Source organism: Corvus moneduloides, chromosome 7, assembly GCF_009650955.1.
Source record: "Corvus moneduloides isolate bCorMon1 chromosome 7, bCorMon1.pri, whole genome shotgun sequence".
Lineage (NCBI taxonomy): Eukaryota > Metazoa > Chordata > Aves > Passeriformes > Corvidae > Corvus > Corvus moneduloides.
The window spans coordinates 4,903,175-4,927,463 of record NC_045482.1 but is presented as its reverse complement, the minus strand read 5'-3'; the positions used below and the strand labels follow the sequence as shown (position 1 = coordinate 4,927,463).

At 44.4% G+C, this 24,289-nt stretch overlaps 1 long non-coding RNA gene across 1 annotated transcript; it reads right to left on the bottom strand.

The window, feature by feature from the left end:
* Positions 1-2,208: 2,208 nt before the first annotated feature.
* Positions 2,209-21,864, bottom strand: LOC116446915. The gene is made up of 4 exons (XR_004241438.1): positions 21,854-21,864; positions 20,616-20,621; positions 8,643-8,649; positions 2,209-2,369 (listed from the first exon to the last, which is right to left on the bottom strand). It is a non-coding gene; the product is annotated as an uncharacterized LOC116446915 (long non-coding RNA).
* Between the last annotated feature and the right edge of the window lie 2,425 nt (positions 21,865-24,289).

Sequence of the window (24,289 nt, the reverse complement as noted above, 5' to 3'; positions counted from 1 at the left end):
AGCTCATGTGGGCCTTGCCACTGGTTAGTGAGTAAATTCTGTACCCAGACTTTTGCCCGGGGCAGTTGTCTCTCGCCTGCAGACTGCAATGAGAGAAAATGATTCAGAATAACAGGATTATTAGAATTTTGTGGTATTGTAAGGTGATTAATTGTATACAAAGCTTTTTCTAGTCGGCTCTGTGGGGTTTCTCCATGCATTCCCCTTTTTTGTTTGTCCAAAACACGCTTCAAAGTACCATGAGCGCCTTCAGCAATGGCTTGGGCAGTAGGAGAATGTGGGATACTGAAGGTGTGGTGTACACCACATAGGTGCAAAAACTGCTGCGTCTTCTCGGAGGCGTAGGCAGGACCATTATCGGTTTTCACAGAAGCTAGCACGCCCAGGACTGAGAAAGCCAATTTCCAGTGGGCAATGACATCACGGCCCTTCTCTCCAGTGTGAGCAGTAGCCCACATAGCTGAGGAGAAAGTGTCAATAGACACATGCACATATTTTAGCCAACCAAATTCAGGGATGTGTGTTACATCTGTTTGCCAAATCTGCAAGGCTTTTAGCCCTCTGAGGTTTACCCCTGCTGCAAAGGCGCAGTGAGTCCATGACAGCCAGCACAAGCGCTGACAATGTCACGCTCTTCCGTTGGTGTTAAATGGAACTGCTTCTGCAGGGTATGTGCACTTTGATGGAAGAAACCGTGTGATGCTTTGGCTTGTGCAATTTTGTCAGGCTGAGGCCCTAGCCACGCAGGGTTGGCCAGCATGTCAGCCCTGGCATTGCCTTCTGTTAGAAAACCTGGTAAATTGGTGTGGCTTCAAATGTGCAGAATGTAATACAGATGCACTCGAGCCTGAATGGCAGACCACAAGGTTTGCAACAGCGAAAACAGAGCCGCATTGTTCACCTCCTTCAGAAGTGAACAATCTAAGCGTTGGGTGATATCTGCTACATAAGCAGAGTCAGTAACCAAATTCAAAGGTTCCTGTGAGAATCCTTGAAAAGCCATGGTAACAGCCCTTAATTCAACCAACTGAGCAGAGCCTGACTCGTGTTCCTTCAGCACCTGCCATTCCAATCCCTCCTTCCAGGTAACGATGGCTTTCCCAGTTTTCCCAGAACCATCCGTAAAGACGGTGGGTCCTTGCACTGGCACTCGACTATTTCTCGGCCGCAAGGAAAGTACGGTCGATTTTGCCAACTGCAGTAATTTATGGCTGGGCAGATGGTAAGTGATCTGCCCTGAAAAGTTTTGCTGCGCGCTTTGCAAAGGAGCTCTATGGATGAGGCTCCACTCAAAGTATTCCTTTGAGATCGGAATGACAATTACTGCAGGATCCACAGCCATCAGTTGCAAACACCGTTGACGGCATTTGATTATCAGAGAAGCGACCAATTCAAACACTGTGGTCACAATCTGTTTTGGCTGGTGAGGCAAAAAGACCCAGATACTCACTCATTCCTCCAATGCCCAGGACATGCCACACTGAAGGCTGAACATTCCCCTGCCCATGTGAGTGAGCCAGCATCCTTTGCACCACAGGTGGCTGCGGTGTGGACGTCAAAACTGTCTGATCCCTGGGTGCTGTCTCTAGGGTGGCGGAGTAGGCCTGTGCCTGTACCTGTGCCACCCTCTGGGGGAGCGACTGCATTGGAGAGCAATTCCCCCTCCTTGCACCCCGGAGGAAGTTTCCTGACAAAGGCCAACCATCGGCATGAGTCTGGGATCTACAATAGTCCAAGCAATGCCCTGGCCTGCCACACCTCTTGCAGTGAGGGATCGGTGTGTTTTCTTTTTGGCTCGGCTTAGGCCGCTTCCGTTTCTTCACCTGTTTTGGTTGCTTTGGTTCACTATCAGCAGATGTGTGAACAGGCTGCAGGAACGCAGCCAAAGCAGACCTTCTCTGGTTCCCAGATCCCACCTTAGCGCAGGCTTCGACCATGTCTGTTACCTCAGGATCCCCTGATAAGGCATCTATGATTTTTCTGCACTCCTCATTTGCGTTATCTCTCACTAACTGCCTTAACAACATCTGCCTTAACCCATCATCCTCAACCTGCTTCTTGAGAGAAGCAGTGCCTTTCTCTACAAAATAGAGGAATGACTCTTGTCCTGGGTTGCAGTGTATTCTATTACCATCCTCATGAGCTGTTGAAATCAGGTGGGGCAGTGTTTTCCTTGCCTCCTCCCCCCTGACTATCTTTCTGTTAATGGTCCATCAATGCCCTGCCGCATGACTCATAGATAACTCCCTTCGGACTATCTTCTGTTAATGAGCCCATCAACACCTGGCCCCATGACTCATCATCTCATTGTAAGATGCTCCACCCAGAGGGAGGAACCAAGCATTCCATCCTGGATATAATCTGAGATTCTGAATGCTAGAGACAACCTTTCCACTGGATTCCCGGAAAACAAGAGCTACATAGCCACCAATGGACCTTCTGAGGAAGAGCAGCCCCTTTCTATAGGATCACTGCTTCAACAGAACCACATCCACCACTTCAGGAGGACTGCAGCCACCATTCTACCAGACTGCTACCACCACCCTGACCTGGTGTTAGGTTGTATCGTAACTCTGTCAGTTTGAACCAGTGTTTTCTTTTATTTTTTTTTTCTTTTCTTTAATTTCCCTATTAAATTGTTATTCTGACTTGGTGCCTACCACTGGTTTGTTTTCAAACTAGTACAACTCTGATTTCCCTTGAACTATTTCAGTATATTGCTTTCTAGGCGCAGACAACTCCATGGTTTTCAACAGGGCAGCCATGCCGACCTGTTGAGCTTGCTGCAGGATGCTAGAGGACAAAGTACCTTGTAGGCTGGGATCAGAGGAGGGACCAGTCCCCATAAGAGCATCCATTTCTGCTGTCCGTCTAGGATTGGCAGCTGGGAGCTGCATATTCCCTAATGCAGCCTTGTCGGCCAGCTTTCTCCAGGTTTTCTCAAAAACTGTACATTGTATAGGTTTAAATAGAATTTGACCTAAGTGTCTGATATCAAATGGAGCAAGCAAATCTGTATTTATCACCCTTATTATCTGCATAATATCAGCAGAACCTAGCCCATATTGTGCCACCTTGGATTGCAGATCCTGGGCAACCTTCCAAGCAATCACCTCATGCTTCTCATGCTCCCCTGAATTTGGGAGAGCCTTATACACTGGGAAAGCTTGGATCTCCCCTTTTGGGGAGTCAGTACCATCCTGAACTTCTGGCACAACCTGTGGATGAAGCATAACAGCTTCCTGATTACCCCCAGAACCCTCAAATCTATTTGGCATTCCAAGTGTTTCCAATAATTTCCAATCTCCCTCCTCCAACACTCGCATCTTAACTGACTCTAAGAAGCGATTGTAGTGGGTTGGACGCACTGTTACCATGCAGTCTGGAAAGGTCCAGGGGCGAGACTAGCGCAGCCTTTTCATTGCCGTCCGGCTATGGCAGCTTTGCGCCCCGGCACCAGAACCTCATCTGCCTCACTTCCTGATGAGGAATCATCAGGCAAAGGCAACTCTGAGATGCTGTGAGAAAACAGAGGTGGGCAGAGAGGGGCAGATTCACTAGAGCCAGAACAGACAGCACAGACTACAGGTGGCTGCGCTGCAGTTTGAACAGCAGCCTCTTTACGGGATGCTGTCTCGGCCGGTCCTTACCAAATTGGTACTGGAGCTGCTGCAGCTGTCTCCAGGGCTATAGCCGCGCCCAGCGCTGCGCTTGTCTCTTCCACCGTGCCGGCACCTGGCACCGCTGCTGGCCCTTGCTCTGCGGCCACGTTTGGTGCCGCCACTGGCTGGGGTGCAGCTGCCGCCGCTTCCAGGTTTTCCCATGGCAGCGCTACTTCCAGGTTCGCCGCTGGCTGCACCCCTTCCTGGTTTGGAGCCGTGTCTCCCATGGGCGGCACGGGCCCGGCGCACCCCACACAGCAGGGTGCCTCTGGCATCTGCAGCAGCTGCTTTTGCAAGCTGAGCAGTTCCTCCAGCTTCCGTGATATGCTCAGCAGCTCTGTCAGCAAAGTAAGATGCTGTATTAAAAGTTTGATGTCTCAGTTCTGCAGTGGTGCAGAACAGTCCAGCACCATAGACGTCAATGGACCACACCCAGGCAGTCTCGGTGCAGGCACGCTTGGAAGCTACGCCAGCCAAGAAGGTAGATCCGGGCGTTACTGGCGCAGCCGATGCATGCACAGTCGGGCTAGGAGCCGCCACGGTCCAATTCGCTAAACCGCTATATTGTGGCCCTGGATAAGCTGTGGTCGCTGCCGAGCCGAGCAGCAAGGCAAGCTGTGCGGCTTCCCCCTGCCCCAACACCCCCGCCTCTGCCGGCGTGGGGTCCTTGGGGGCCGCAGACTCCTGCGACTGTACAGGCTGAGATGGCGCAGGCTCTGCCCGTGAAGCCGGGGGGGGTTTTCTGGATCCAGCACCACACGCCCCTGAAGCCCGGTCAGCGGGGTCCCCTTCGGATATCCCTCCATCACTCATCACCGAAATAGGCAAGCCAGCTCTGCTACCACAGTCAAGGTCTGTCAGCAGCATAAATAATGAACGCCAAATTTGGAATAATTCTAACGCTGCTGGGTCCCCAGACAGGAGCTCGTGCCGGACAGCGCAGCCAGGTTCCTGCCATAAGCCAAAGTCCAGGGCAGTATCTCTGTCCATGGGAATCCCTTGCAAGGCAGCCCAAGTTAATAATTCCCAAAGTGAGTTTTCAGGAATGGAGGCATGCATTATACTGAAAACACCTTTCCAGACCGTTACCACAGCGTTGATTTGTGAGCTGCTGTTCGCCATTTTCTCAGTCCTGTCGGACCTCCCGGTCCTGGGGGGGAACAGCATACCTCTAGATAAATGCGGCTTGGCTCGCAGCAGCAGGACACTTTGCAGCGTGCAGATCACGTCGGGGTTGCCAAATATTAAAAAAAAAATAAAAAGAAAGAATGCCCTAAGGTATATTACTATGTCCCACAGCCATAGGGAGGAGGAGGAGAGAAGATCCAGCAGACAGGAACTGTGCAGCAAGATTGATTTATTTAATTATTTTACAAACTCTTTTATAGATTTTTTTCTTCATAGTCTAATTGGACAAAGGATCAGCCATCCCTTGGGGGTGATTGACTAAAATCCTAAAACATTCATTGTCAAAATATTTTTCTACTGTACTATAAACAAGACTTTTCAAGGCTGCAGGTATTTGGTTGTTTACATAACTCTGCTACCTCTTCTGTGAGAGCGAAAAGTCTCTCATGGACTTAGAAAATAGCAAGAAAATCCTTGCTAGCAGCATTTTTGTATTCACAACCAGTGGCACGTCCATCTTTGGAGCCGCCAGGGATTGCCTCTGCCAGACATGGCAGAAGCTTCCAGCAGCTTCTCACAGAAGCCACCCATGTAGTGCTTCCGCTGCCAAAACCAGGCCACACAAACCCAATGTGATTCCCCGCCTCTGGAGCTGTGCCAGGCAGCTCACACATAGACTTACATGTCCCCAAACAATCTAGATGAAATTAGCCCTAAAGATTACACAAGGAGCCATCTCCATTCAGTGAAGCCAGATCTGCCAGTGGGGATGCTGCAATACAACAAGGAAACCCTGCTACTTTCTCTCTAAGGTTCTCTCTAAGTTCTAAGCTTCATATACTGCAAGGAATTGAAGTAACACAACCACCACTGGATACAGCAGAGAATACTCTGAAACGTCATTGCTTCCCAGTCTCTGCATACATATAAACCACAGTTCTTGGTAAGCAAATATCAATACCCCTTTCTTCTCCTGGCCTTCCACAATAACTCAAATAATCCAAATAAACTTCTTGAGGCCAGGCTTACTTTACCAACTTCGTCACAGGCAAAGCTTACAGCATGGAAGTCTCCAGCAGGAGAGCGTGTGAAGGATGCAGTTCTTCCAGTCATGCTGTGCTGAGTCCAGTGTCCATGTCACTGCAGAAGAGCAGAAAATGCTTTCAGTAATGATAGGATCTCAACAAGCTGTAAGCACACACACGTGGGATTTAAGATGTGCTTCCACCCTTGAGCAGCTCCTGAGATCCACTCTTTAGCTTTCTTGTTTCTGTTTCAGCCCAGTTCGCTTAGTGGCATGGTGTAATACTGGCCCAGTGCCATGCACCCACGAAAGCCACTTGCTCACCCTCCTCTGCCACAACTGGGCAGAGGAGAGAAAAAAATTAATGAAGGGTTCATGAACTGAGATCAGGATTGGGAGAAAATACCAAGGGCAAAACACATTCAACTTAAAGATACAAAGTGAATTTATTACTAACAGAGTCAGGGGAGGATAATGAGAAGTAAAATAAGCCTTTAAAATACCTTTTTCCCCCCAGCCCCTCTGTCTTTCCCACTGACAGCACAGGGAGACAGGGCGTGGGGGTTTTGGTCAGTTCATCACCCTAGATTTTCTTTGGCTGCTCCAGGAGAGGAGTCCTTCCCCTGTGAGACCATGGGGTCCCTCCCATGGGAGACAGTTCCCCGTGAACTTCTCTAGTGTGGTTCCAATCTCATGAGCAGCAGTCCTGCCAAACCTGCTGCAACATGAATTCCTCCCATGGGCAAACAGTCCTCCCAAAACTGCTGTGGTGTGGGTCACTCTTCCATGGGGTGCAGTCCTCCAAGGACAGGCTGCTCCAGTCCCTCTCTCCATCGGGTCTCCCACTGGAGCACAGCCTCCTCCGGGCATCCACTTGCTCCAGCATGGGCACCTCCCCCACAGGCTGCGGGTGGATCTCTGCATCCCCCATGGACCCCCACAGGCTGCAGGGGCACAGCTGCTTCACCATGGTCTTCACCACGGCCTGCAGAGGAATCTAGGCTCCAGCGCCTGGAGTGCCTCCTCCTCCTCCTTCTCCACTGACCTTGGTGTCTCCATGTTGTTTCCCTCACATGTTCTCACCTCCTCCCCTTCTCTGGCTAGAAGAAAAACTGTGTGTACTTTGATTTGATTTTCTTCTTAAATATGTCATCACAGAGGCATTACCAACCTCTCTAATTGGCCCAGCCTTGGCCAGTGGCATGTCCATCTTCAAAGTCATCAGGGATTGGCTCTGCTGGACATGGTGGAAGCTTCCAGCAGCTTCTCACAGAAGTCACCTCTGTGGCTGCCCACTACCAAAAACCTGGCCGTGCAAAACCAACACACTTAGGTTCATCTATTTTCTTTAGGTCTTCAAGTGTGAGGGAAACAAAACAAATATTGCCAGTTGTGCTCTAGTTTTGACTTCAAGCCAATACAACTGCAACTTCACATGACTTGTGGCAGATAATGATTACATAGGCAAAATTACCTGAAGTGTTTCAGAAAAAAACACAACTAAACTTTTATGTTGCAGTGGATTTGATGAAAACATTTCATCAGTAGAATCAGGGGATATACTATTAGGAACTGCTAGTTGTATTCACCAAATTACTAACAGTGAAGAGTCAATACTTCACCCATGACTTCTCCATGTCAATCATTTACTAAGCATGCAATTATGAACACCTAGCAGAGAACAAGCCTCCCATGTAGTTGCTTGGAAAACCTCATTGGAAAGTCATTGGGAATTGATCTGAGCCACCTGAAAGTCAGCAGGCACATACCTGTAGGCAAGTGCTGTGCTGTGAACCAGGCTGTGCTCCTACATGAGGCCACCTCCCCAACTATGAGAGACGTGCTCACAGCCCAACAGTCAACTGGATAAAAACTTGGAAAAATAAGAACAAACCTGAGGCTGGCAAACATAGATCAAAAAGGTACAAGGAGCAGAAAAGCCTTTGTTGCACTCATGCCAAAGGGTTTTTTGTTCTGTGGATACTGGGGACAATGGCTCTATACTGAAGTCTTGAAGACTGCTTGGTATGTGTTGCCCATCTTCATCCATCTCAGCCTGAGACTGATAGGACAAAGTGTAGAGTTCCCACACCCTGAGCAAGCCAAAATAAGTCTCAGATTTCTTTGCTGAGCCCCCATAGCCCAATTTGAGTCTGGTTTCCATGTACACGCACAGATAAGCTTCACCAAACTCACTGTTCACACAGCTGGATGCAGTATTACAAAACACTCTGTAAAATAAGAGCTATGAAATCTTTTTCTTTTCTTTTTTCTTTCCCCCTAAAAATGTTATTTTTAGGTGCTGCCAAGAGTTATGTTAATTCAATAAAAATAAAATGCCCTTGTCCTGTGCAGCTGCAGAGGCTTGGTGACAGATGGCGCTACATGAATATGAATTTGGTTTTTAAATAGCTACATTAAATATTTAACATTACATTTCCTTACACACAAAGTGCACCTGAGCAGTGTCAGTATTTTAATTACTTCTTACACATCATAAATAATATATTAGAAATAAAGCTCAGGAAAACAATTTCTTGAGATGTCGCAAGACAGCAAAGGGCGTATTCTCTGTGATTCAGCTCTCTGGGCAAATCTCCCTTAGAGTTGCAAGTTGCTCCCACCCTTAGCCAAGAGCTGACGGGTGGGAGCAAGAGGAGGTGGTTGCAGGTAACACACTGGTCAGTTAATTTCCAGTTTCCTGGGTCCCAGAACACCACCTGCAGAGAACTTTTTCTAGTAGTAAAGCTGCTTTGGTAAATATAGTAAATATTTACACAGCACTGGCAAGTGCAATCAATAACTGCAGTGGTAAATTTCCATTTGACCCAAGCACTGCTCTGGTCCTAGCTGGGGATGGTCAGCTGACAAGGCAGCCTCTGGAGGAGATTACATCCTCAAAGAACAGGTAAAAGGGGGAGAACCACATAAATAGAATGAAGCATATGGAGTGAAAAAGGCATTCAAAGCACATCAGTGAGAAGACTGGGGAGTGAAGTTTGCAGAGATCCACAATAATGTGAAATTTATAGAGCAACAGTAAAAAAAAAGTTCTGTGTTTTTTTGAACAAGTATCATCTTCTTCACTCCTAATTAGAAGTGTTCACGGCCAGGCTGGATGGGGCTTTGGACAATCTAATCTAGTGGAAATTGTCCCTGCCCATGGCAGGGGTTGTGGAATGAGATGATATTTGAGGTCCCTTCTACGCCAAAGCATTGTTTTTCCATGACTAACCTGTACTGAAAACTAAAGTTCCTACTGACTCATTGTAATGTTCTCTGCATCTCTCTCACACCTACTCATATACCAGATACTTAGAGAGCAAAAATGATCACACGAATTTACCAAAATTTTTTCATGTTAGGGCTAGCAACATCAGTGATTGCCTGAAACCAGCCTCTGACTTGCTGGATTAGCTTCACATTTAGAACTCCTCTAGAAAGTGCATTGTGATAATGTCTGGTAGAGAATGCCTGCTCAGGAGAAAGGGGAAACAAGGGACAACCAGGACTGGGAGAAGAACATTAAAAACTAAGATGCAAGATTTTGTAAAATGTAAACTGTGACCAGGAGAGATTTTCTTCATTCTCCGCATGTGTGGATTAAACAAATACAAACATCTTCTCTCCATTGGTTATTTAGAGAAACTGTAGCACACAGAGACAGCTTGAAGAATGGGAAGGTCAGTCTATGAGGCTAAAAAGGCCCCAGAGGAGACAAAGCAGCAATGCTAGGTCTTCATGGAACAACCACCTCTCTTGCTTCCAGTTTTGAAGAAAACCCTCCAATCATCCCCAACTTCCACACTTTGATTCACATGGCAGAGCATCCTCAAAGCACAAAAGCTGGACTGCTCTGGGATCATACTAAACTGGTAGTCTGCTCCTGTCATCCAGGGGAGCTCAGACTGCAGGCACAGACCAGAGCTAGTCCAGAGTAAAGCCTCGAAAACAGGCACAGCCCATGGTTGGGTCCTCAGCACCCGCTGTTTCTCCTTGCAGAGTCTCCCCTTGAGCACCCCCAGCCACATCAGTGCAAGTGCAGCCCTTGCCTGTGGCAGAGGCACCATTGACTCCTCCGCACTGTGACACAGCTACTGCCTTGGAAGGTCAGGGCCATGCTCTGGCCAGAGAAACTGTCGCTGTTTTCCTATCCTTCTTCTCACTGGATTCATACACACTTCATTCTGGTCAGTGCCAAGAGCTTCCCTCTGAGCCTTGCCTTAGGGATCAGCATCATGCAGTGACAGCTGATAGAGTTCCCCCTGCCTGCTGGACCCTGCAAACTTCCACTCCTCCTCTTCCTCCTCTCCATGCATGTCCAACCTCCATCCCCACCTCTTCACAGCATTCAACTGTGAAGTAAGAGAGCTCCTAGAGAGTTTTTCTTGTAGAACTGAATTGGGGATCACTTCTATGACATTAATTGCATTATTAAATATGCAAGGTCTGAACCACATTTAATAACACACTTGTTCCAGTTAATCTCCCACTATCAGCTCAACCCTCAAAATATTTGCACTCTAGCTGGGAGGTTTATATGGGCTAAACAGTAATTAGAAAGTTTAATAAGCACTCAGGGAAGCTTCCTGAGCTGTTCTGCATTTCCTCATTCAGGTCAAATAAAATCTGTTGTCCTGTCTTCTAAAAGGAGTTTGATATTTCCTAAAACTCAGTAAACTGTTGGGAAAATTAAAGTGGGTTACAATGCTAATTGTATTGGGGAGGAAAAAACACTCTCCAAAGCTTACTTCTTTTTAGTTCTGAGGAGGCTTTGAGAAGTGTTACAGAGTTTAGAGAAGTCTTTTTACAAAAGGCGTATTTAAAAACATAGAGGGAAAAAGTACTCTAGAAGATGGAGCTTGCAGCTATGCATCCCCAATGGAATGATGCTCATGTTGGGGTGATTCAGAGTTCTGAACTGTATCTTCCTCAGATTCAGTACCTGACATCTTTCGCAGGACAACAATTAGAGCAAGGGTCACATTAAGAAGATACATACATCCACCCTTTGGAGTCCTGTTGAACTTTACAGGAAACCAACCATGCAAACTTCACCAAACCCCAATGAATAAATATTTCAATGTTTCTATTTAATGAAGCAATCTCGCGCTAGAACAAACAAGAAAATTAGCACTTATACACACAGACTTTAGCATTTGTTTGCTATAGATAAACTGCAGTGGATCTGGAAGTTTCCCTGAACCATCTTTCTGGGCGACAGGAAAGCATAACCTTGCAGAGGAAAGCAGGGACATCTCCTGGGCTGTGAGAATAACATCAGGGAAAAGGATCCACAGCGCACTACAAAGAGAGAGAAGACATCTCAGAAGAGGACAAAATAGCTGCAAAACTCTACTGCTCTGACTTCCATAGTAGGCAGCAACTGAAGGCCTGTTTTACCACATTTAGGAGACACATAACCAAGGACATTTGGAGCATTAGCACACCAGTGAAGACAAAGTACTTGAGAGAGAATCAGGTTTGTGGAGGTTCAGGAAATATTCACATTGAAAGTTACTACAAAGTTGTTAATTACATGTTGTAACATATTCATACCTATGTCTCTTCATTTAGGTCCATCACTTTAAACTGTAGATATAGCTACAGGCAAGCAAGTGAAGGAAATTTGGAACATTAACATCAGATTTTTAGAAGAAAATATTTCAAGCAAAATTCTAAAGAGCTTGTGCTCAGTATATTTCTTTTTTTCATGTATCTGTATCATGCTTTGAGGGTGAAACTATTCCGGCGGCTCAATGCAGAATTCATCTGGAAAATGCTGGAGTGAAGTCTTAGACTGGAAGCACTGGTTTTCCTCATCCTCCTTAGCTCCTGTTATTTGCCTGCATAATTTCATTTTAAGTTATCTTAAAAGTATTAATGTGTCCATTATATGTTCTAGCTCCATTTAAATAGCTGAAATTTCAAACAATAGTCACATTAAAAAAAATACCACTTTCTTGCCTGGATAAATAAGGAAACCTGTAGATCTTCAGCAACTGCTCAGTGTCAAATTCCTCCTGCCACGTGTCATTCCTCAACACTAAGGGAAAAATTCAATAAAGCTCCATTAACTGCTGCTGCCCTTGAGCCATCACAACATTGTCTCAGACTGTATTTTTGGATAAAGCAGGAGGGAAGCATGCTGCTTTCACGGCTCTTCAGTGCTTTGACTGTAATCAGTTACATCGAATCATAGTGATGGACTCCATCACTCCACTGCTTTAGAAGATCAATCTAGTTTTGTGTTTGCTTTACTTTTGGGGGAGAGGGAAGCTTCAAGGCTTGCATAAAATGTCAGAAACTCAATAAAAACTTTTTTCTATGTGACTCTTAGCCTGGAAGAAAGTATTTCTTTAAATTTCATTTGCCATACAAAGATATTCACAAATATATTTTAATTCATTCACTGTTTGCTTCAGATGCAGTTAAACTGCAGCATTAAGATGAGATACAGCCTTTGGCAGGCCCCAGAAGATAATAACATATACATCGGATATAAGGAAAACTGTTTTCATCACAAGGATGGTCAAACACTGGAGAAGACTACAGTATCTCCATCCTTGAAGATATGTAAAACTCCAGTGGAAAAATTCCTGAGCAGCCTGAAGAAGATTTATATGAATTACTCTATATTTCTATTCTATTATTCTATATTTCTGTTCATCTCAGACATTTGTAGAAGTTCCAAAAACCATAACAGTAAGTAGTTGTAGTCTGTCCAGCCAGTGATCCACAGGCTGCAGACCACCAGCACCAGCAGCTTCAGAGAAGTTATTGGAGCCACACTCATAGAACTGTTCCATTTCTGATGGAAGTGTTACATGACAAACAAGGGGGCTCTTCTTCCAGAAAGCAATTCACAAAATTGCTGTTGTTCCAGTTAGCCAAATCTGTTGTTTCGTGTTAGGTATTTGTACTGCAATTCTGCATCTGGTAAGACTGTAGCAGCTAATGGAGCTATTAAGGCTCTGAGAATGAGAAAAGGCCAAAATCACAGAATCACAGAATGGTTTAGGTTGGAAAGGACCTGAAAGATCATTCCATTCCAGCTCCTCTTCTGTGGGTGGAAACACCGTCTAGTAGACCAGGTTGCTGAAAGCCACATCCAACCTGGCCTTGAACACCTCCATAAGATAGGTTGAACTTCAAAATACAGGTTGTAAACTAGGTTTTGAAGCATCCTCAGAAGACAATACCTACACAATCTGACTCTTTTCTGTATTTTGTGCTTTTAAGAATGATGGAGATGGAGGTGCCTTATGTTTAGAGGGAGAAGAATGATGAAAAGAGGGATGAATGGGTATGAGAAACAGATACTTACCTAGGAGGCATTGCTTAGTCCCTCTCATATTTCCTACAAGAGATTTTTGCAGTTTTGCTACAAAATTAAATGACCCATACACACATGGAATTTCAGTAAGCATAACAAAAACAGAAGGAGAAAAAAAAATGTCCAGATTCTATTAGAAAGCAACCGGTTTACTCTACCCTCACTCTACAGCACTGCCTACAGCAAATGAGATCTAGAGCCTTTGCTGGAGTGTGATAGATATCTAATCAGTGCCTGGTAAAATTATGGAGGAGATTATTTTGGGAAGTATTGAAAAACACCTGAAAGACAATGCAGTCATTGATCACAGCCAGCACAGCTTCATGAGAGGAAAGCCCTGCTTATCAAACCTGATTTCCTTATGTGACAAGGTAACCCACCTGGTTGATCAAGGGAAGCCAGTTGATGTAATCTTTTTGGACTTTAAGTAAAGCTTTTCATCTCTGCCAGGATCCTTCTGGATAAAATGTCCAGCATTCAGCTGGATAAACATATCATGGGATGGATGAGCGGCTGGATTATGGGTCAGGAACAAAGGGTGATAGTGAATGGGGTGATATCAGACTGGTGACCTGTAACTAGTGGGGTTCTGCAGGGCTCCATCCTCAGCCCTGTGCTCTTCAACATCTTCATAAATGCCTTGGACACAGGACTGGAAGCGATATTAAGCAAGTTCACAGACAATACAAAACTGGGAGGAACTGTTGGCTCCCGCAAAGGCAGGGAGGCCCTGCAGAGAGACCTCAACAATTTAGAGGACTGGGCCATCCCCAATCAGATGAAGTTCAAGAAGGGAAAGTGCTGGAATCTGTACCTGGGATGGGGCAACCCTGGATGTATGGACAGACTGGGGAATTTGATGCTGGAAAGCAGTGCCACAGGACAGGACCTGGGATCCTGGCTGAAGGAAAGCTGAAGATGAGTCAGCAGTGCCCTGGCAGCCAGAAGGACCAACTGTGTCCTAGGGGCATCAGGCCCAGCACTGCTGGCCAGGTGATGGAGAAGATTGTCCTGCTCTGCTCTGCACTGGGGCAGGCACACCTTGAATATTGTGTGCAGCTTTGGTCAGCACAATATATGAAAGATATTAAGCTATTGGAGAATGTTCAAGGGAGGGCAAAAAGAAGCACCTTGTATGCACTTATGAAGCTGTATGAGGAGTGTATGAGGAGCACTTGGTTTGTTCAGCCTGGAGGAAACTGAGGGGAGACCTCATCAGGTTCTGCAGCTTCCTCGTGAGGGGAAGAGGAGGGGCAGACACTGATCTCTCCTCTGTGGTGACCAGTGACTGAACCCAAAGGAATGGCCTAAAGCTGTGTCAGGGGAGGTTTATGATGGATATTAGAAAAAGATTCTTCTCCCTGTGGGTGGCTGGGCACTGGAACAGGCTCCCCAGAGAAGTGGTCACAGCACCAATCCTGACAGAGCTTGAGGACCATTTGGACAGTACTCTCAGGCCTACAGTGTGACTCTTGGGGGTGGTCCTGTGCAGAACCAGACACTGGACTCAATGATCCTTGTGGGTCCCTTCCAACTTGGCATATTCTGTGATTCTGTGAAATACACAGAACATTAATCTACAAATTTTAGTTTCTTGCAGGCTGCTCTCCCTTAGAAGCACTTACTCAGTGCTAGTACTTAGTCCTTTACATATTCCACCTCCTGCAGGTAAACAAGCCAAAGTCACCCTAGATCTTCTCATGCCCATACATGGATAGTTCCTGCATTTCTGTTTGGACACCATCACCTTAACACTTCTACTAAATTAGGTAACAGGATAATTAAGCATGAAAGAGGTTAGAACTGCCATTTTGAATACCTTCCTGAGCCTACCTGGTTGTAAAAAATAAGGTGCTTTGCATGGCAAGGTGTTTGCAAATTTCTGAAATCATCCTGTTTTGGTACTCAAGAGTGGTTTCGACATTCTTTACAAGCTGCCACTGGGGCGTAACTGCATTATTTTTGAAAGAATGAAAGGAATGAAGAATGAAAAGCCTTTGGGGTTTGGAATTTCCCAATTCATTGAACTGTTCAGAAGTCTTGGCTTCCAGTCAACTTCTGCTCTCGTGGTCAAACCAAAAAAAGTGAAATTTAAAAAGTTAATCCATTTCTTACACAAACTTAATGACAACAAGAACAACAATAAATTTAAAAATTAACTTCAAGTTAAAAGTGACTTTTGCTCTGAAACACCGATCCGCTCTACTGGACTCATAATTCTTTTCAGAAAGAATATTTTGTGGTTTGCTCTGTCCCCATCAATAATGTATCCACAATGTTACAATTCTAGAGCTTGGTAGGAAACACTTCTGTTAGCCAATAAATTTCTTCAAGACAAAAATAATTCCCCCTTTCAGTGTTGGGCCAGATCCCTTTTGCAACCTTTTTTCTCATGACGAACATCAGGGCAGGGAAAACCTGCCTGGAATGGGCTCCTAGCAGGGCCAACAGGGTGAAGAGCAGCCATACACATGGGTTTTTCTTCTCCCTTCCCTACCTCTTTCAAGCCCTGCAGGCAGAGGTCTGTAGGCCTGATGAAATATTACCATCTGGATGACTCAAGCAAGATGGCTATACTCCCATTGAGTTAGTCAAATAATACAGCTCTGACATCTTCTCTGCAGAATGAATCACACGTGTAGGAACAGGCAGCCATTCAGATGTGTAAAAGGAAACACAAAGATAGGCATTCTCCTTGAAAAACACGGAAAAAGAAATTTGCCTCCCGACTAAGCCCTTAATTTGTAGCATAACACAGTCTTCCCCTCGTATCTAAAGGGCAGGTCTTTTAATGAGGTCATTTGGGAATGTACAGTTAGCATATTTTCATACTCTATGCCAAAAAGTAGATGTGTTTTCTTAACAAGTGCTTAACATCAACCTATAACCACATGCTATAGCCACAAAGACCAACTTGTCTTCAAAACAACTTTGAGTCAGGGAGAGTCTCCGCACTAGTTACATCAAGGCCCAGGTAATTTTTCAAAATATAACTAAAAGAAGCAAGATAAACAGTGTCTCATAAGACCTTGGAAAATGTGATTTACTTCTGCTTTATATGCTAATTTCCCCGCTGAAGATAATACAACACGGAATTAATAGTTTAAATGCATTCTTAACCTATATATTACTCAATTTGTTTAAAAGTTGCATTTCTTTTATGTATCCTGTTGACAAATATTGAGTAGGAGAAATCCATGGATGTTTCTGGGAGTTAAGAAAGAAGAAACCTGTGTCCTTTCTATGCATCTAAGAGTCATAATATTCCCAATATGACCAACTTTTTTTAAAACAAAACAAATCAATCAAACAAAAACACACAGAAAAATCCCACAGAACACAAATGGGGCACAGCATTAAAAAAACATGTACTGTGAAGAACATCCTGGAAAACTCAACCCCACTGTTCCAAGAATATCATGAACATCAACAAGGGACAACTGTAATCAAGAAGATAAAGAATATATACTAACAGTATATTATAAAACATCATTTTACTTGGCTCATATGAAACTTATTCACGTTGTAGCTCACAATCTGTAGCACAAAGATTTGGTATCCTGAGAAAAGTTAACAAGGTGACTTTGGATAAAATTGGAGACCTTATGTTGCCCCCTCTCTTTCACTAAATAATGGATGCTATTGACACTTTACGTTAAACAGATAAAATTTGTTTGTCAGCTCTAGGCATCAAGGCCTATGAAACAGACGCATATGACCCATGGAATTCTTAACTACCTCATACTATCATTTCCTACTCTGCTCTGAATTTTAAAGAGTTTACAACTGCCTAAAGACTTTTTTGGGGGGCTTTACAGACGTAAGTGTGAACTTAAATGTTTTTAATTTTACCAAAGATAGTCATTATCATCTGTTTCCGCTTGGCTCCTTACCCACTTTACTTTTTCCAACAACTTATTTTATCACAGTCCTGCCACTGTATTTATCACATCACTAGGATATACTACTCCAAAATTAAAAAGAGAACAGTTATTAACTAAGCTATGATTATAATAAGAGCTCCTGGCATTTATTTATTCCTTTAGAATAAATAAATTCCTTTTGACCCTGGTCTGAAACTCACCTAAGTAATGTGAGCCTTAAAACACCTTAAACTGCATCCTCTGGAGCGCAGTGTTAGTACAGGTTGTGGTAGTGCAATGCCAAACATGTTAGAGAATTTAATGCCCATCAGGTCCCAAAATAAATCCTCACACTAATTTAGCAGTTTCAATGCTACCTATCCCTCTTGATCTACTTTTACTCAAGTTTTCTCCGGAGGGAGAAAATAATTTGTTATTGCTTAAGAGAAGCTATGGCCAAAGACCAAATTTTTCCAAAATTATTTCAAATAGTCTTGAATTTTTTGAACTTTAAGCTTATAATCATCTGACATACTGGGAAACACACCAGGAAGACATAGTCCGCCTTGGACCACTCTGCACTAATTTTTTGTATCAGTTTCACTGCACAGACAACCTCAACTTTTTCCCTCATGTTGCACCTTACAAAGCATCCAGTTTTCATCAATTCACGCTAAATTAACATCCCTTTTTTGCATTCTGCAGCTTAAAACTCATTGTTTCTCTTAAAATAAGACTTGTACAACCAGCAATCTACTAACAGCAAACTCCTACATGAAAACCTCCAGCACAACTCTCTACCATCGACACATTCCTATCCAAGAACTTTATATTGTTCCTAAGATTCCCACCCAAAAAACATCTGGAAACAAAGATCCACTGTCCCAATAACAGCTAAAGCTCCCCAACGATCTCTGTAAAGTTAAAACCAGGACTGCACTGTGATTTTGTTGGGATGTGTTAATGCAGAGCTGGGTTTGAAAGACCCTAAGGGTACACTTTACAATTTCATGTGGCATTTGCTGAAAAACCAGTATTTGCACTTAGAGAAGGGCACATAGAGAACCTTGTTTAAAAGAACCAGAAGAATGTTGCACTTCAGTGCTCTGAAGCTGAGGGGAATCAGGGAGATATGTAATACCCTATGGAATACCTTCTGCTCCATGTAGAATATCTGCCTGCATTACTAACCTGAAGACCCCTGCCCTAAGCGGAGATTTGGCATGGAAAAGGTACAAGAACTGTTTTCCAAGTGCAAATGCAGGATATTCAGTAATTCAGTCACAAAAGTAAGCAGCAGCATGAAATTAGACCAAAACCTTCAACTGACGCTGTTAAGGTGGCCTGGCCCTGGTGCTCACACACAGACCCTTTGACACTGAATACAGCTCTCACCAGAAGTGAGAATCACAGAACTAAATAATTTTTAAAACGAAAAATCAAGACATCACACAGCTGTTAGCCAAACCTGCTGCTTTTTTATGAGACTAGAAGTGGCACTTATTTCTGGGTAACTTTCAGGAATTACATTTGCAAGGTCGATAAAATGTAATATTTCTAGCAGATGATTCTCATTCCTACAGTCCTTTTACCCCTGATTAAAGCACATGGCCCAAACACACCATCAAAAGGCAAACAAACAGAAACTAAATCAGTGTATTCCATCCCAAGGTAAGACAATAGCTTTTGTGTTATTGCAGCAGGTAAAACCCAGTTATGCCATATAATTTCATTTTACCAAACTCCTCTAATTACTCCTTTTCTTTCCCTGATTACTAGGAGGGCCAGTAACAGGCCACAGCTGCTGGCATTCGATGTTACACTGCTCCCAGCAGCTAGAGTCCTGCCTTCACTTTTGGGTACAGCTTTAATTAGCCATGATACTTTGGAGGCAATTACAGCTAGAAGTTGATTTTTTTTTTTTTAAGAATTATTGACAGGCACATTCTTTGTCTCTCAGTGTGAAAATGGATGTGAAATTGCAGTGGACATGCTAAAAAAAGTAGACAGGTAACCTAAAGAAGGCCTATGTTTCAGGAAGATTCCAATTTTTAATATCTAGGTTTGAGAGAATTTTTATGGCCTGGGAGTTGATGTAAAGAGTTTGCAGGTTCCTGGTCAGAGACCTCAACTCTTGCTGCTCATCACTGTATAATGCTACACAGGGAAATACCCTCAGTGAGGTCACCAGGGCTCACCCCATTCTTAAGGAATGGTGCAGGCAGTGGGCCACAAGACTGGAGGTCTAGAATGTAAATCCAGAGTATGAGTTTTCCATACCCCTCTGTTTTATTGGCTTGCAAGACAAGGAAATGCAGAGCACCAGCCATCTAAACCCACAGGCAAAACATTGCTTTTAAAATACCCTGCTTGTAATTGTTAGGACAGCCTGAAAATATGGAAAAGTAGTATTTGAATGGCTCTGTTATCATTGCACAGGCATGGAAAACACTTCTCACACTGAATAATCCTCACCATTCACAACAATTTGCTGTTTAATTATGAATTTGAAGTATGGTCAAGATATTAAAGTCTAACCCCTTCCTTCATGGCAGAGCTGACTGTGACTGCCTTCTGTGACTACATCAGTGTTAAGGAGAACCTCCCACCTTGTCAAAGCTCTGGCTTGTGTGGATGGAGGAGAAAACATCACTGCCTACATTGAAGGTACAAAGCCCTGTGCATGGCATGGATAAATGAAACTCTTCAGACTGAATGACTGAATTACCTGTATTTTATGGCAGGTGTTAGGAGTCACAGGTTAACAGCACAATGTTGGCACAAGCTAGCATACCTCATAAAGTCCAATCTATAATGAAAATATAACATTAATATTTTAGGAAACTGATGTCTTTGTATTTTTAATACATTCAAGCTGAAGAAGCAAACTTTTTCCCTTAAAAAGCAAATTGTTAATAAATAGCACTGTATACAGAGCTCTCCTGGGAAGCCACTGTCTGAAATACCCATTTCAGGACATCTGGGAGAACACCAGTTAAGTTTGTGAACCAGAAAGTAATATTCACCCAAAAAAGGTATCCAATTTACTGGTATTTCAATAGAATGCTCTTTCATTACCCAATTATGCTTCAGAGGAAGGGGTGAGTTTGTAATACCTTGACCATACTTTAAATTCTGCCTTGCCTTGTGTTGCTTTGCTTATGCCTGGCTTACATTACCTTGCACTCCATTATCTTGCCTTGACCCTGCCCTGCCCTTCTTCAGCCTCACCTTGCCCTTTTCTGTGGCCTCTGTCCTCTTTTCAGCCTCCACTATTTCCTGGCCTCTACTTCCCTCCTGCCTCCCACCACTTTTAGGGTTTTATATTTATGGCCACATCTTGCTTTCCAGCCTCCCATCCTTTTTAAAACATACACATCTTTTCTGCCTCTCCTATCCCCTTTCCTTTCTCTCCCATCCAGACTTCCAACCCTTTCACTCTCCCGCTCTAATTTAGCCTCCAATCACTTTTAGGGCTCCACTTTTTTCTAGCTACTTCTTGCTTTCCAGCCTCCCACTTCTTTTTGGACTCTCACACCATTTCAGCCTCCACTCCTTTTTAGCCTTCACTTTTTCCTGGCTTCCACTTATGCTCCAGCCACCCACAGCTTTTCCATCTCTCACAAAATTTGACCTCCACTCTTTTCTGGCCTAAACTTCTCCTCAGGCCTCTCACCCTGTTTGGCTTTCTACCACATATCAGCTTCCACCTTTTTCTCTCCTAAAGTTTCACTCCAACTTAGCATCCCTTTCCAGACTTCTACCCTTTTTCACCCTCCCACTCCAATTTAACCTCCCACCACTTCACAGACTCCACTTTTTTCTGGCCTCTACCCTCATTCAGCCTTCCACCCCATTTCAGCCTTTATATTTTTCTGGCCTCTGCCTGATCTCCAGTTTCTCCTTTCTTGGCCTCCCACCTCTTTTTGCCCCTCTTTTCCTCCCCACACTCTTCCCTGGCTTTTCACCTTCCACATTTTGGTCTATACTTTGGGGTTTCTTTTGTCTCTGACATAATTGTGTCCTCCTGTCCTTTCAGCTTCTGCATTTCTTTCTCTCTCCCACCCTTTCTTGGCTCTTTACCCTTTTGCAGCCTATGTTTTTTCATTGTTTCTTCTCACTGACCTTTTTTTTGTCTTTGACTCTTTTTCAGACTCTACTTTTTTTTTTTTCTCTCCGGTTTCCTTTGCTACTGCACTTCCTTTCTGGCCTCCTTCTCATTTTTAGCCTCCACTTTTTTTTTCAGCCTTCCTTATTTACTCCATTTGCACACTTTTTTTGGCCTCTACCTTCTACACTGAGCCTTCTGTTCTTTTTCAGTCTCCCACTCTTCTTTGTTCCTCTACCCCTTTAGGGGCTCACCTTTATATTAAGCCTCCACTCTATTTAATGTTTTCTCCTTATTCCTCCACTCTTCATCAGACTCTCAGACTCCATTTCACAAAAAGATTTCGTGAGTGTCCCACAGTACTTTAGCCTCCCCCCAAGTTTCAGCCTCTACTTTTTGCCCTCCAGTCTTCCACACTTCTTTGGCCTCCTATCCCATTTCAGCCTGCACTCTTTTCAGGCCTCTATCTCCCCTCCAGACTCCCACCACTTTTCAGCCTCTCACAAGAAAAAATGTGCTAAAATCATGGACTGAAACGCAGCTGGCAAACACTAACTTTTTTTTTTTTCTGCTTTTCCTCAAGTAGTGTATTGAGAACATCCTGTGTCGTGTTTTGTGCTCAAGAAACTGTCTACACTGGGCAATGGGTTACCCGGTACTTAGTATCTAGGTGTCAGCCAAAGGGTTCCTCAAACCAAGGGATTTAAGGCTGCCCAATACTTCTAATAAGACTCAACTTTCCATTGCTAATCTGTAATTCTGCACCAAAATATTTAGGAAATTCATAGTTGCACAGCCTGAAGTATTAAATATCAGCTGTCTGGGGACTGGAGTTGTTTTGTGCAGCTCTGATTTTAGACACAGTCAATTCTAGGGGCAAAGCTAGGGAGGAATTCTTCATCCACCCACACAGGCAAGGAAAAGCCAGACCTTCGTCTCAGCAGCTCCAGCACTCTAATTTCTTTGCACTCTGGGATGGTGTGAGAAATTTTACATTTAATCATGAGGGCTGCCACCGGGTAAACAATGTACCAAGAACACTTGGGCATTTCAGTTTAAATTCTCCACAGATAGGCCAAATTTCCCTGTAACTGATATCCACAGACCCCTTTGAAAGGGGATGTGAGGCAATGGGAGGAAGCAAATGTCCCAAATGTCCCTGATAGTCATCAGCTGGGGGCAGGAGGCTTGGCTCTAGCTGCGGGAATGGGGAACAATGACCGGAAGAAAGGGAGATAAACAGCCAGGAAACACAGAGGGCACAGTGGAGCAGAAAGCCACAAGAAAGCAGAGGGAGAGCTGCAAGGCAAAAAACAAACCGGCATCCAGTGTTGAATAGAAGGGATGCCTGTATCAGAAAGGAAGTCCTCAGAAATGTTAGATGGCATGTCAGAGTGAGAGTGCAAATGGTAAAGGTTCCATGAGGCCATGGGCAGCAGGAACACCATGCTGGCAAAGGGGAGCAGAGATACTATGAGCCTTTTTGTGAAGTCCCTGGGGCAATGGAGACTGGTGCATGAGATGGAAGAGCCTGGTTATCCTGTCACTCAGACAAAAAATCTCCCAGAGGAAAATGCTGGAAAAAGCTAGGATTATGCATGTAAAACCTGGTGACCAACGTCCACTTCCAGATACTCAGTCTGGGACCAAAAAAAGGTAGGTTTCCCTACCTCAGCAATGCAAAGACAGGGCCAGAAGGAGCCACACCACCTAGGACAGAAACAGGTCCATATGGTGGACAAAGACGATCAATTTTCCAATGGATCATACAAGATAAAGTGATCAAAGTCTTCTGTCCGATTTCAAACCCTAGATAACTGCACAGGAAGGTCAGATTTGCAGTGTTCAGCACTCAAAATTCAGCAAGTCCTAATATTAGATCTGCTGATAACACATGCATTCAGTCCCCCTATTCACCTGTGACAGTCTGATGTTGCCTTTAGTTATACAGTAACATATCTGTGCTTTTTACAACACACTGCCTAGCAAAGGGGCACAAGAACAGAGTCACAAGTAATTTCTTTCTGCTGCTCTTGTCCTGAAACTCCTTTTCTATCCCTCTCCTATCTCCTTTCATCATCACCCATTAAACCTTCCAAGCCCTGAAGTAGGAGAGGGGCAGTTGGCTGGCCCAGAGCACCCTACCGGCAAAGGGTGTTTACTTCAGAGCCAGTAATCTCCCCTGTGACAAGGCTTGTCTGGGCTCCATGTGGGCATTTAAACTGCTCTGCGAAGGATGTGGTGACCTGGTTTGCTATCCCCAACCCGGACTGCAGCAGTGGGCTCAGTCAGCGCTGATGTGGAGTCTTTCCCATGGGTTTCACAGCATAACCTAGACTCATTTGTAAAAAATTACTGAGGGACTAATTCAGCCTCAGGATTTCCTATGTCCTCATCTGCCTTACTTTGTAACCAAAGAGAAGCTGCCCCCCAAAATAGCTGCTGCTCCTAAGGTGGCTTCAGCTAATTCTGCATCTACACACATTTCTCCTGAAAAATTGAAGTGTAGCAAATGTCCAGGAAGCCTTGTGTGAGGCAGCTCCAGGGTTGAAACACAGGCAGATGCTTTCCAGAGGCTGAGAAGTGTGGGAAGAACCAGGTGCTCAGGGTAGGGGACTGCAATCTCCAGGGTGGCAGGTCAGAGGGGCAGCCAAATACATCTCACCCAACAATGCTACTGGGAAAAAAGGTATGCTTTTTCCTTCTCTTCCCACAAAACACAGAGAACAAGAACATTTTGACAAAGAGGGTCAAGCCCAAGCACTTTTGCAGCTGACCTCCATGCTAGTGGCGCTGTCAGTGACACTGAACTTACGAACAGTTTTCTGGCCATGCTATGTTTTGGTGTCACCTTCCTAATGATGTGGCACAGTGACCATTCAGGAATGCATCTTATGCATAAGGCTGTGCTGTTTACTCTAAGGAAAGGGCAAATGCACAGCTCACGTGCAACAAGACAGCAAGCATCACCTGAACCTTTATCTACCCATGCTCCAACAGCACTGTCTAAAGTGAGTAATAATCAAATATCCTGTACCGTGTTATAGAAGCAGTGCAAATACCCCTCCATGCATGACAGAATGACTTACTAAGATTTCTCCTGCAGGACAGGGAGTTGTTGGATTGTCCAACAGACAGGACATTTTTAAAAAAAGTTACACAGTATGC